At 45.6% G+C, this 10,160-nt stretch overlaps 1 protein-coding gene across 1 annotated transcript in view; it reads left to right on the top strand.

Moving 5' to 3' along the window:
* Window positions 1-1,912: 1,912 nt before the first annotated feature.
* The window catches only part of MTMR2 (myotubularin related protein 2), a 176,522-nt gene continuing 168,274 nt past the window's right edge, over window positions 1,913-10,160 (top strand). Inside the window, exon 1 of the mRNA XM_049778557.1 lies at window positions 1,913-1,919. The gene's annotated coding sequence lies outside the window, so the exon portion shown is untranslated. The remainder of the gene's footprint in view (window positions 1,920-10,160) is intronic.

Below are 10,160 nucleotides of genomic sequence, written 5' to 3'. Positions count from 1 at the left end.
CTAGCACGAGGTGGATCCTTGTTCGATCCGGGGTACCGCCCCCATTTCATTTGGCCCTCAGAGCATCTCCAGGAGTGACTCTTGAGCTGAGAGTCAGGAGTAAGCTCTAATCAACCCCCCAAAAAACAAGTTTTTAAAAAAAAAAAAAGTTCAGTTTCTTGGGGCTGGCTGAGAGCACGGCAGGTTTTGCATCCTGCCAAACGGGGTTGGATCTCCTGCATCCCACATGGTCCCCCGAACCTTCCAGGAGAAGCCCTGAGAACCATCGAATGGGGGCTCAAAAGACGAAACAAACGAGTAAAAACAAACAACAACAAATAAAATCGTTCAGCTCCTTTAGATGTCGGGGTCCTGAGGTGCAGGTGGGTCCAAGAGAACCAGGTCGGGCAGCCTGGAAACCCCGGGATTGGCCTGCTCTGGGGTATGTCACCCCAACGCAAAGATCGGGGGGCTCCTCCCCGTCTTATGGGGTGAAGCCACCGACCTGACACGGGTTCGAAATGCGGGGGAGCCCCGGGCCCCCAGAAAAGGCCCACAAAGCATGCAAGCCTCATGCCTACAGGCCCAGCCCAGATGGCAAGACTCCCGCAGGGCAGGAAAGGGGCTGGAAAGGACTCGCAGCCCTCGAACCCGTCGCCGAGAAGCGCCACAAACCTCCGGCACAGCCTGGCCCGGCCGAGGGTGTCGCCCCGCACTGCGCCTCCCTCCCTGTTTTCGACTCACAGCCCGTCCATGGGCGCAGCCATCTTGGAGCCGGGAGAACTACATTTCCCAGGAGGCCGTGGGGCGGCGGCGCCCACAATGCCTTGCGGCGCCGGCCGGGGGCTTCCGGGACCGGAAGTTCGTATGTATTGGGCCTTAGTTCTGGGGGGGAGATTGTTTGCCTTCACTGAGTCTGCGTAGGGACTTAGCTCGGGTAGGACCTGTGTGTCTTCCCTAAGTCCGTACAGGGGACTAAGCCCGGTTTAGATTGGTTTGACTCCTCTAAATCACACACACACATTGGTTTGTCTCCTCTAAGTGACACACACACAGGTTAGCCTCGTGGTCTTCATCACCCCCAGGTTCACATCATGGTCTTTCATCATCCCCAGTTTTGCATCATGGTACTCCAGGCACCCTCGGTTAATATTATGGTCCTTCATCACCTCCAGGTAGCTTCAAGGTCCTCTAAGCATCCCCTCATCACCCCCAGGGGTGCATTACGGTCCTTCCACCACCACCAGCAGCAGCATTATGGTCCTCCAAGCATCCCCAGTTTAACATGTTGGTCCCATCACCTTAAGTTAGCATTATGGTCCTCCAAGCAGCCTCAGGTTAGCCTCATGGTCTTCATCACCTCCAGGTTAGCCTCATAGTCTTCACACCCCCAGGTGGGCATCATGGTCCTTCATCATCCCCAAATTAGCTCAGACACCACCAAGCATTTTTGTAATGTTACTATGGTCCCTGGACTCTCACACTGAGCCAGCCCAGTTGGAAGTTTATCACCAGAAGTGGCCCCGGCACCCCTAAGCATTGAATGGGAGCCCCCAATCCACATCCAGGAGTTTTACACAATAATTGACCCTTATTTCTCATATTTAACCCGTAAGTAACCTCCAAGAAACTGACCATCTCCAGCACTGACCTGCACATTCATATGTGTCAGCATGATGGCACAAGAACAATTACTTTTTTGGTGGGAAGCAATTACTTTTTTTTTTCTTTCTTTTTTTGTTTTTTTTTTGTTGTTGTTGTTGTTTGTTTTTTGGGCCACACCCTGTGACGCACAGGGGTTACTCCTGGCTATGCGCTCAGAAGTTGCTCCTGGCTTGGGGGACCATATGGGACGCCGGGGGATCGAACCGTGGTCCGTCCTAGGCTAGCGCAGGCAAGGCAGGCACCTTACCTCCAACGCCACCGCCCGGCCCCCGCAATTACTTTTTTAAAAATATCTTTAAGCACCATGATTACAAACATGTTTAGTTGATTTTTAGTTATTAAAAAGATCACTCCCTTCACCAATGCAACATTCCCACCACCAATGCCCCATATCCCCCTAACCCCTTACCTGTATTTGACACAGGCATTCTATTTCTCTCGCTATCATTGTCATGATAGTTGTCAGTGTAGTTATTTCTCTAACTGAACTCACCACACTTTGTGGTAAGCTTCATATTGTGGGCTGGTTCCTCTGGCCCTCATCTCTATTGTCTCTGTGTATTATTACAATAATGTCTTTTACTTTTATTAAAACCCATAGATGAGTGAAATTCTTCTGTGTGTATCTCTGTCCCTCTGACTTATTTCACCAGCATAATAGTCCCATATCCATCTATGTATATAAAAATTTCATTACTTCATTTTTCCTGACGGCTGCATAGTATTCCATTGTGTATATGTACCACAGTTTCTTTAGCCACTCATCTGTTGTCAGGCATCTGAGTTGTTTCCAGATTCTGGCTATTCTGGCTAAATAGTGCTGCAATGAATATAGGTGTGCAGAAGGTATTTTTGTATTGTGGTTTTTTGTGTTCCTAGGATATATCCCTAGGAGTGGTACTTGTACTTAGCATGAACTTGAAGCTAGTCTCAAAACACCCCTGGGTATCTGGATGTTTCAAGTGAAAAACTGACAATTTCTGGGCCCAGAGAGATAGCACAGCGGCGTTTGCCTTGCAAGCAGCCGATCCAGGACCAAAGGTGGTTGGTTCAAATCCCGGTGTCCCATACGGTCCCCCGTGCCTGCCTGGAGCTATTTCTGAGCAGACAGCCAGGAATAACCCCTGAGCATCGCCGGGTGTGACCCAAACACCAAAAAAAAAAAAAAATGACAATTTCTTTCAGATTGAATATGATGGTTACTTAGGGAGACAGGAATGAAAGAACTGAGGGTAAGAACTTGTATGTTTTTGTCTTACTTTTTGTGTAATTGAGTTGATTGAATGTTTTCAGAATTAAAAATACAATCTTCTAAAAGAAGCAGAACTCAAAAAAAAACAGATGATAAAAATATGACGTCTGAGGGGCCGGAGAGATAGCATGGAGGTAAAGCATTTGCCTTGCATGCAGAAGGTGGATGGTTCAAATCCTGGCATCCCATATGGTCCCCAGAGCCTGCCAGGAGTGATTTCTGAGCGTAGAGCCAGGAGTGGCCCCTGAGTGCTTCTGGGTGTGACCCCAAAACCAAAAACCAAAAAAAAAAAAAAAAAGATAAAGAAAAAATATGACGTCTGAACTGGATACTATGAAGAAAGATATAATGCATCTGGAGAAATTATAAAAACAGCCAACCTAGTGATGACTAGAATGTGAATGAACTGAAAAAAATAACACTTGGATTGTTAGGATCCAGAGACGAAGGATGAGACCACACATAGCAAAGCTTTATTCCATCAAAGAACAAGCCCTAAACTAGCTAGCCAGGGCCACCCCCCAGAGGAGGCAACCCCCGCCCCCGGGTCACAAGACAGGTTATATAGGACTAGAAACAGGAAGTCTTGACCTCTAAGTTGATTGGCTGTTGTCTAGGGCATTTCTAGGGTGTTTTATCATGTCCTTTTATGGCTAGATGTATAGGTGGAATATTGTGGTTTATAGCAGCCTGCGTCATTATTGGTTGTGATAGAAACTCAGCCCTTAAATGGAAACATAACCTTGTTAACCTTAAATGGAAGCTTAACATTGGTTCATCAAAATGGAGTCCCTTTTACTCTAGGCTTCACATGGATATCTGTGTATTTTGAAATAAAAAAAAAATATTCCTCACTTTGCCCATTTTGGTAAATTTTAGGCTTACTTTTGTGAATTTTAGGTGATGGAGACTTTTCTTAGACTCATCTATGAAAATTAACTGGGATTAGGGCTTCATCATTTCAGTGTTGAAATGGCACAGAAACAAGAGTTGATCTGAGGAACTTCTATAAATAATATTCCCTACTGAACACCACAACCATGTGTGAGCACCACAGCCAGAAAAAAAAAAAACAGCAACTAGGTGTGTTGACTCACATCATCCCGTCAGCAAAGGAAAGAAGAGAAAAATCTAAATGGAGAAAATGATTGGGAAAAAACCTCAAAGCTAGGGAACCAAAGCTAGGCAATCCTCATGTTCACAAGATCCCTTGCTGATCTGTGTCACCAATAAAGACAAATGGTGTCTCTTACTCAACACTGAGCTCTTCACAGCTGTCCCAGAGGAGCAGGTGCATATTTCTAGCAAATTTGGGTCATTTAAGCATTTTTATTTTTTAAAGATACCATTAACGAAGACATAAGATAATCTGACATCAAAGGATCTTTAAAATTCAATCCCAAGACCCTAGAGTACAGCAGATAGAGCACTTGCCTTGGACACAGATGACCTAGTTTTATTCCCAGGCACTCCATGGTTCCCTTAGCCAGCCATTTTTGATACCTGAGTGAAAAATTCTATTCCAAACCACTTCTGACATCTGCATTCCTCATTTTATAGTCAGTTGCTAAGATGGAAAATGAGATAAGTGCTGTGGAAGTAGGAGATAAAGGCATGGTCTACTACTGTTCTTATGAATAAGGAGCTCAGTTTTAGAAGTTAGACCATTTTCCTCTGTCTGTCCTCACCCTTCTTTCAAAGTATTAAGTACTAAATACACATCCTTGTTCGTCATGAAATTTAACACACCACAATGGAAGCAGAAAGCTCTGAAGTCATTTGAGATAAGAAACTTCATGGAGTTGGATACTGGAGGTGGAAAGATAAGTAGACCACAAGATTATTTAAATAGTGGGTGATTGCAGTCATAGTATGGTAGGTTCAGTTCCCGATCCTGTCACAGACACTAGGGTGGTACTGGATCTAAACCATCTGGAGCCCCAGAACTGTCAGTGTGTGGTTGCTGGCACACTGCAACTGGTGATACAAACACATACTAAAACATATGGCTCTACAACCAGGGTGAGCACAAGCACCACCACCCAAGAGAGCTTCATCGGACAACACCAATGAGAGAGAGACAGAGAGAGACAGACCGACAGACAGACAGACAGACAGACAGACAGACAGACAAAGACAGAGAGAGACAGAGAGACAGAGACAGACAAAGACAAAGACAGACAGAGACAGAGAGAGAGACAGAAAAAGTGAGAGAGAGAGAGAAAGAGTGGTCTTTGCAACAAAGACAGCAGTGGGATGGGGGATTTACTGGTATAGTAAAGCATGACTTGAAACCTTCGGGCCCTTCCCTGGAAGTTTAAATGCTCTGTTGTTGTGTGCTAAAGACTAATGCTATGATGATGTTTCAGAATTAGGACTAATCTTAGCTATAGGTTCTCACCTATTTGACATTCTGGCTGAAGGAATCATGAGGGTATTACAGGGACTTGGTTAGGCCCACAATTGGCTTTTCAGAATCTTTAGGAAGCCTGTTGATAGATTTAGGACAAGAAATAAATCATTGATTGGCATCAATTATGATGTCCCTTGTGAAATTTAACACACCACAATGGAGACAGCTCTGAAAATTCATTTGAGACCAGAGGCTTTACAAAGTTGGGTTCATAAGTAGATAAGTAGACCACAAGATTCTACTTAAAAATGTTCATTTGAGGGGCCAAAGTGATAGCACAGTGGGAAGGTTTTTGCCTTGCATGGGGCTTCCCAGGAGGGACCTGGGTTCAATCCCTTGTGTCCCATATGGTCCCCCAAGCCTGGAGTGATTTCTGAGCGCATAGCCAGGAGTAACCCCTGAGCATCACTGGGTGTGGCCCAAACCTCCCCCAAAAAACTGTTCATTTGAGGGAGGGCCACACCAGGCAGTACTCAGAAGTCACTCCTGCTCTGCACTCGGGATTCACTCATGCTGGTAATCTGGGGACAAGACGGGATGCCAGAGAACAGACCCAGGCTGCCACGTGCAAGGCAAAAAATGTTCCCATTATTGGGGGGATTTAGGGATGAAGAAGAGAGTTCTTAGGTCTTCTCATGGATGACAAATGTTTTCATAGTTTTACTGACTCTTCCTGCTCGAGGACTGGAAACAAATGTCCTTGAAACAGTGGCTACAAATTCACTCGTTCTAACGGAACCCAGGAGACAGAGTGGGGGCTAGACAAGCCTCGGAAATGCAAGAAATGGGGCACCAGGGGCGGTTCTTGGGGTTCACAAAGGCTCGGGAAAGTCACTGCCGGGCCCTTCCGCTGTCATGGGCACTTCTCAGCACCAGATGGCAGCAGTGGCCACAGGACAATAGAATCCTGCCTCTAGGTTTGGTTCCAGCTGCCTCAGAAGGATGCCCAGGTGCCAGGGCTCTGAGTAGATGGCCCCCACAGCATTCCTGAGCCTGGACGTCTGCAAAATGCTGCACACGCGTTTCAGACCCTGCACTACGAAGGTTCAGTATTTGGGCTCGCCATGCAAAGTCACAGATTTTGGCTCAGCTGCTCCAATTTCTCAAAACTAACGGACTCAGTTATTTCCAAGGTCCCTTCAATCTTTCGTTTTGTTTTGTTTTTGTTTTGGGGTCATATCCGGCAGTACTCAGGAGTTACTCCTGGCTCTTCGCTCAGAAATCGCTCCTGGCAGGCTCACGGGACCATATGGGATGCCGGGATTGGAACCACCGTCCTTCTGCATGCAAGGCAAATGCCATACCTCCATGCTATCTCTCTGTTCCCAGTCCCTTCAATCTTAACGGGCTTGTTCCAGGTATGGCATTTATTGGATGCGGTTTCTTAATCCACAGGGGTCTCTCTGTGCATCAGTCAGCCCGGCCCCTGGTGGCCTTTGCCATGCCAACTTGAGCACAATCACAGTTGGCAACAGGCAGGCCAAACATTTCTGCGTGTTTCAAACGTGAAATGCCAGTGTGCTGCTCTATGAAGCTCTCATTTCCTAAAACAAAGGAACTATCACCATTTCTTTTTTTTCTTTTCCCTTTGGTTTTTTCGGCCACACCCATTTAATGCTCGAGTTAGTCCTGGCTAAGTGCTCAGAAATCTCTCCTGGCTTGTAGGGACCATATGGGACGCCAGGGGATGGAACCACGGTCCTTCCTTCCTTGGCTAGCACTTGCAAGGCAAACACCTTACCTCTAGCGCCACCTCTCCGGCCCTATCACCATTTCTTAACCAACTCACAGGAGGCCTGTGTGAATGCACATATTAGCTTATGAGAAAGCATGACATACAAGCTGCTTCGCCGTGTTTACAGCATTCAGGCTCCTCCCCTGAGAACCTGGTTCACACTGAAATCTCTGAGGACAGGTTTTAGTCCCCACAGGTCACAGGCCTAGGGAATGTTATGGCATGTTTACTTGGAAAACAGTTCCCCAGGAAATTCCAATACAAAGCCATAGGTCCAAGTTTTCCTGGCTCCTTGCCCTCCGTGCACTACAAACCAATTTCAACTAGGATAAAATTCCAGCCGCAACGTTGATGGCACTTTCTCTTTAACAGTGTGTTCTGGAAATGAAGAAACAAGCCGCTCTAAAGGCAGAAGAGAGTCTGTATAGCTCAAGGAATATCATACATGTGAAATTACAATTATCTTCCATTAGGACTGCACTGCTAGCGACAGTCTTGGTCGACTTTCTGCCTTTTTTAAGGAAAGTGACCATCCAGACAACACAATGGGGGATTGTCAAGCCACTCACTGCCTCTCCTGGACCTGCACTGTGGTGTGGACTGCACAGAAATCAGGTCAGGGACCTGACCAGCACATCTCCCCTGCCCCCTGCCCATTTTAGTTTATATTCTATTGGCATGACAAATCCCAGTGCAGACTGTTCTTGTTCTGTTCATCTGAATGTAGCTCCTTTATTTACTCCATTCTCCTTTCTGGTTCTAATCTCCCACTTTTTCTACATGGAGCTATTTTGAATCATCTTCTGATAGATTGTGCCAGGCACCAATTTTGTTTTCCTACGTGATGGCACAACTCCAGACACAAAGACCATGCTGGCAGTGATGTCTGATTGGCCTCATGTGGGGATAGCATTGGCTAAGAAAAGAGAATGCCTTCATTCAGGATGGTCTGGATTTGCACTTTAAAAGAGTATAAAGTTATATAGACACACACAATTCATTAGACTTAAGATTTTATCTCCAGGGCCGGGCGGTGGCGCTGGAGGTAAGGTGCCTGCCTTGCCTGCGCTAGCCTAGGACGGACCGCGGTTCGATCCCCCGGTGTCCCATATGGTCCCCCAAGAAGCCAGGAGCAACTTCTGAGGGCATAGCCAGGAGTAACCCCTGAGCGTCACAGGGTGTGGCCCAAAAACAAAAACAAAAAAAAAAAAAGATTTTATCTCCAGATCTTACTTTAAGATCCCAGGAATCAAGAATCACAGCTTGGAGTCAATCAGTGCTGTATCAGGAAATGAATGTCCAGTGAGTTGAAGACTCCACTGTTTGAAGAAAACTATGAGTTCGGCTCAGTTCATGAGCTCAGTGGCACATAAGGAAGCCATGTTTGTCATCAGAAAAGCAGGTAGATATAGGGACAGCAAAATGACATAAAAAACTGATGGAAATGGCATTGCTGTTTCTCGACTTTATTGTTTGTAGAGAATGAACCTGCCTTTAAATAGCTGTACAGTCAAAGATAGTTATCTCTCTGATATCTTTGGATGCCATGTATTAAAGTGGCATCAATATTTCTATTCCTTTCATCCATGAATCAAATGAAAATGAATGTTTCAGGTAATTAAATAGTAGAGGAAAACGAATTCACTGGCATTGTCAGCATTTGGTAAAAACTGCATCGATAACTTTCATCTTCGGCAGCTGCATGATCTTGCATTGGGGTCAGGTGTCTGCATGAGGCTGCTGGAGCCTCGCACAGACCCTGAGGCACAGGTCTGGTGGCTGCTCAAAGGAGCTCCTGCTCAGCACCTTTTTCCCTATCATGCACAAAGGGGAATTGGAGAAACATGAGAAACATTTTTCTAAATTATACTTTTTGATCAAGGATTATGAGATGTAGCTGCTGTAGAAAATACCATGACCAAGAGTCTTCATTTTCAAGTTAAGAAAGCAAAGTTGTCATCTATCAGGATTTTAAAGAATTCTAATTCTGATTTTAAAAATCTTTATTGCAAGTCATTACTTAACTCGTAAGTTCTGGGTGCTGAGCCTGAGCAGGAGGGAGTGGGGTGGGATTGACCAGTGGATATGTGGAAGTTGCTGTAGTTTCTCCCATAAGTCAAGCTGTAGCTTGACTGGGCTCTATAATGTTTGCATGTCAAAGACCTAAGAAAGCAGGTGATGCCATTTATGAACATGTGTGTTTACCTGCAGTCAGTCTTATCCAAGACAGCCTCATCATCATAACCTGTCAGCACCCCAGCAGGATGTGCTGAACCCTTCCATCTCTCCCAGGAAGGGACACAGAAGGCAAGGCCAGCATCAGGGACCATGTCTCTCATTCAGTCGGTGTCCTCTTATCTACACTCTCACACAGGATGCACCATGGTGAACTCCAAAGTGTCAGGTCTTCCTCATTCCTGAGAGAACAGGGACACAGCCCATGGACTGTGAATGGAACTGTCTGCATTTGATGTGAACTGCCATGCACCTGCAATGTTCTGAGCCTAATCAGTGTCCCATTATTCACTGAGTGAGAATGCAATGTGCCTTGAGAAAAATTTAACTATGTACAGTCAGCGAAGGAAATGGAGAAGATTTTGGTTGGAAAAGAAATATGTGGGAGCCAGTCAAGGTGAAGAGGGAAAATGAAGACAGAAATAAATGCTCCTCAGTGGTTCTCTGTCACAAGCCCAATATTTGTGAAATGAGGAAATGATCTGGAAAGGCAAGTCTCTGCTGAGGTAAGATGTCCACAGGCGTGAGCACAACATGCTTGGTGCAAGATGTTGGGACTATGTTCTCTCTCTAACAGACTATGGAAGCTTTTCCATAGCCCAAGAGAAAGTAAAGAGTGTAATAGCTCTAGCCCAGATGTGACTTCATAGTTCATCCAAACTCACTATAAGATTTTTTAAATCAAAAACTGAAAATTAAGGCAAGAAAGAAAGACAGACAGGGATTGAAGAATTTATCTTGCAAAAGGCCAACTTGGATTTGATCCACAATACCACAGACAGTCCGCAAGCACTGCTAAGTGTTATTACCCCTGAGCACAGAGCCCAAAGCAAGAAAGATTGCACACTAATTGCAACTACCAATTTTTTTCATGGTGCTGT

Source organism: Suncus etruscus, chromosome 8, assembly GCF_024139225.1.
Source record: "Suncus etruscus isolate mSunEtr1 chromosome 8, mSunEtr1.pri.cur, whole genome shotgun sequence".
NCBI lineage: Eukaryota > Metazoa > Chordata > Mammalia > Eulipotyphla > Soricidae > Suncus > Suncus etruscus.
The sequence above is the reverse complement of the archived record's forward strand: the minus strand, read 5'-3'. Positions and strand labels throughout refer to the sequence as shown.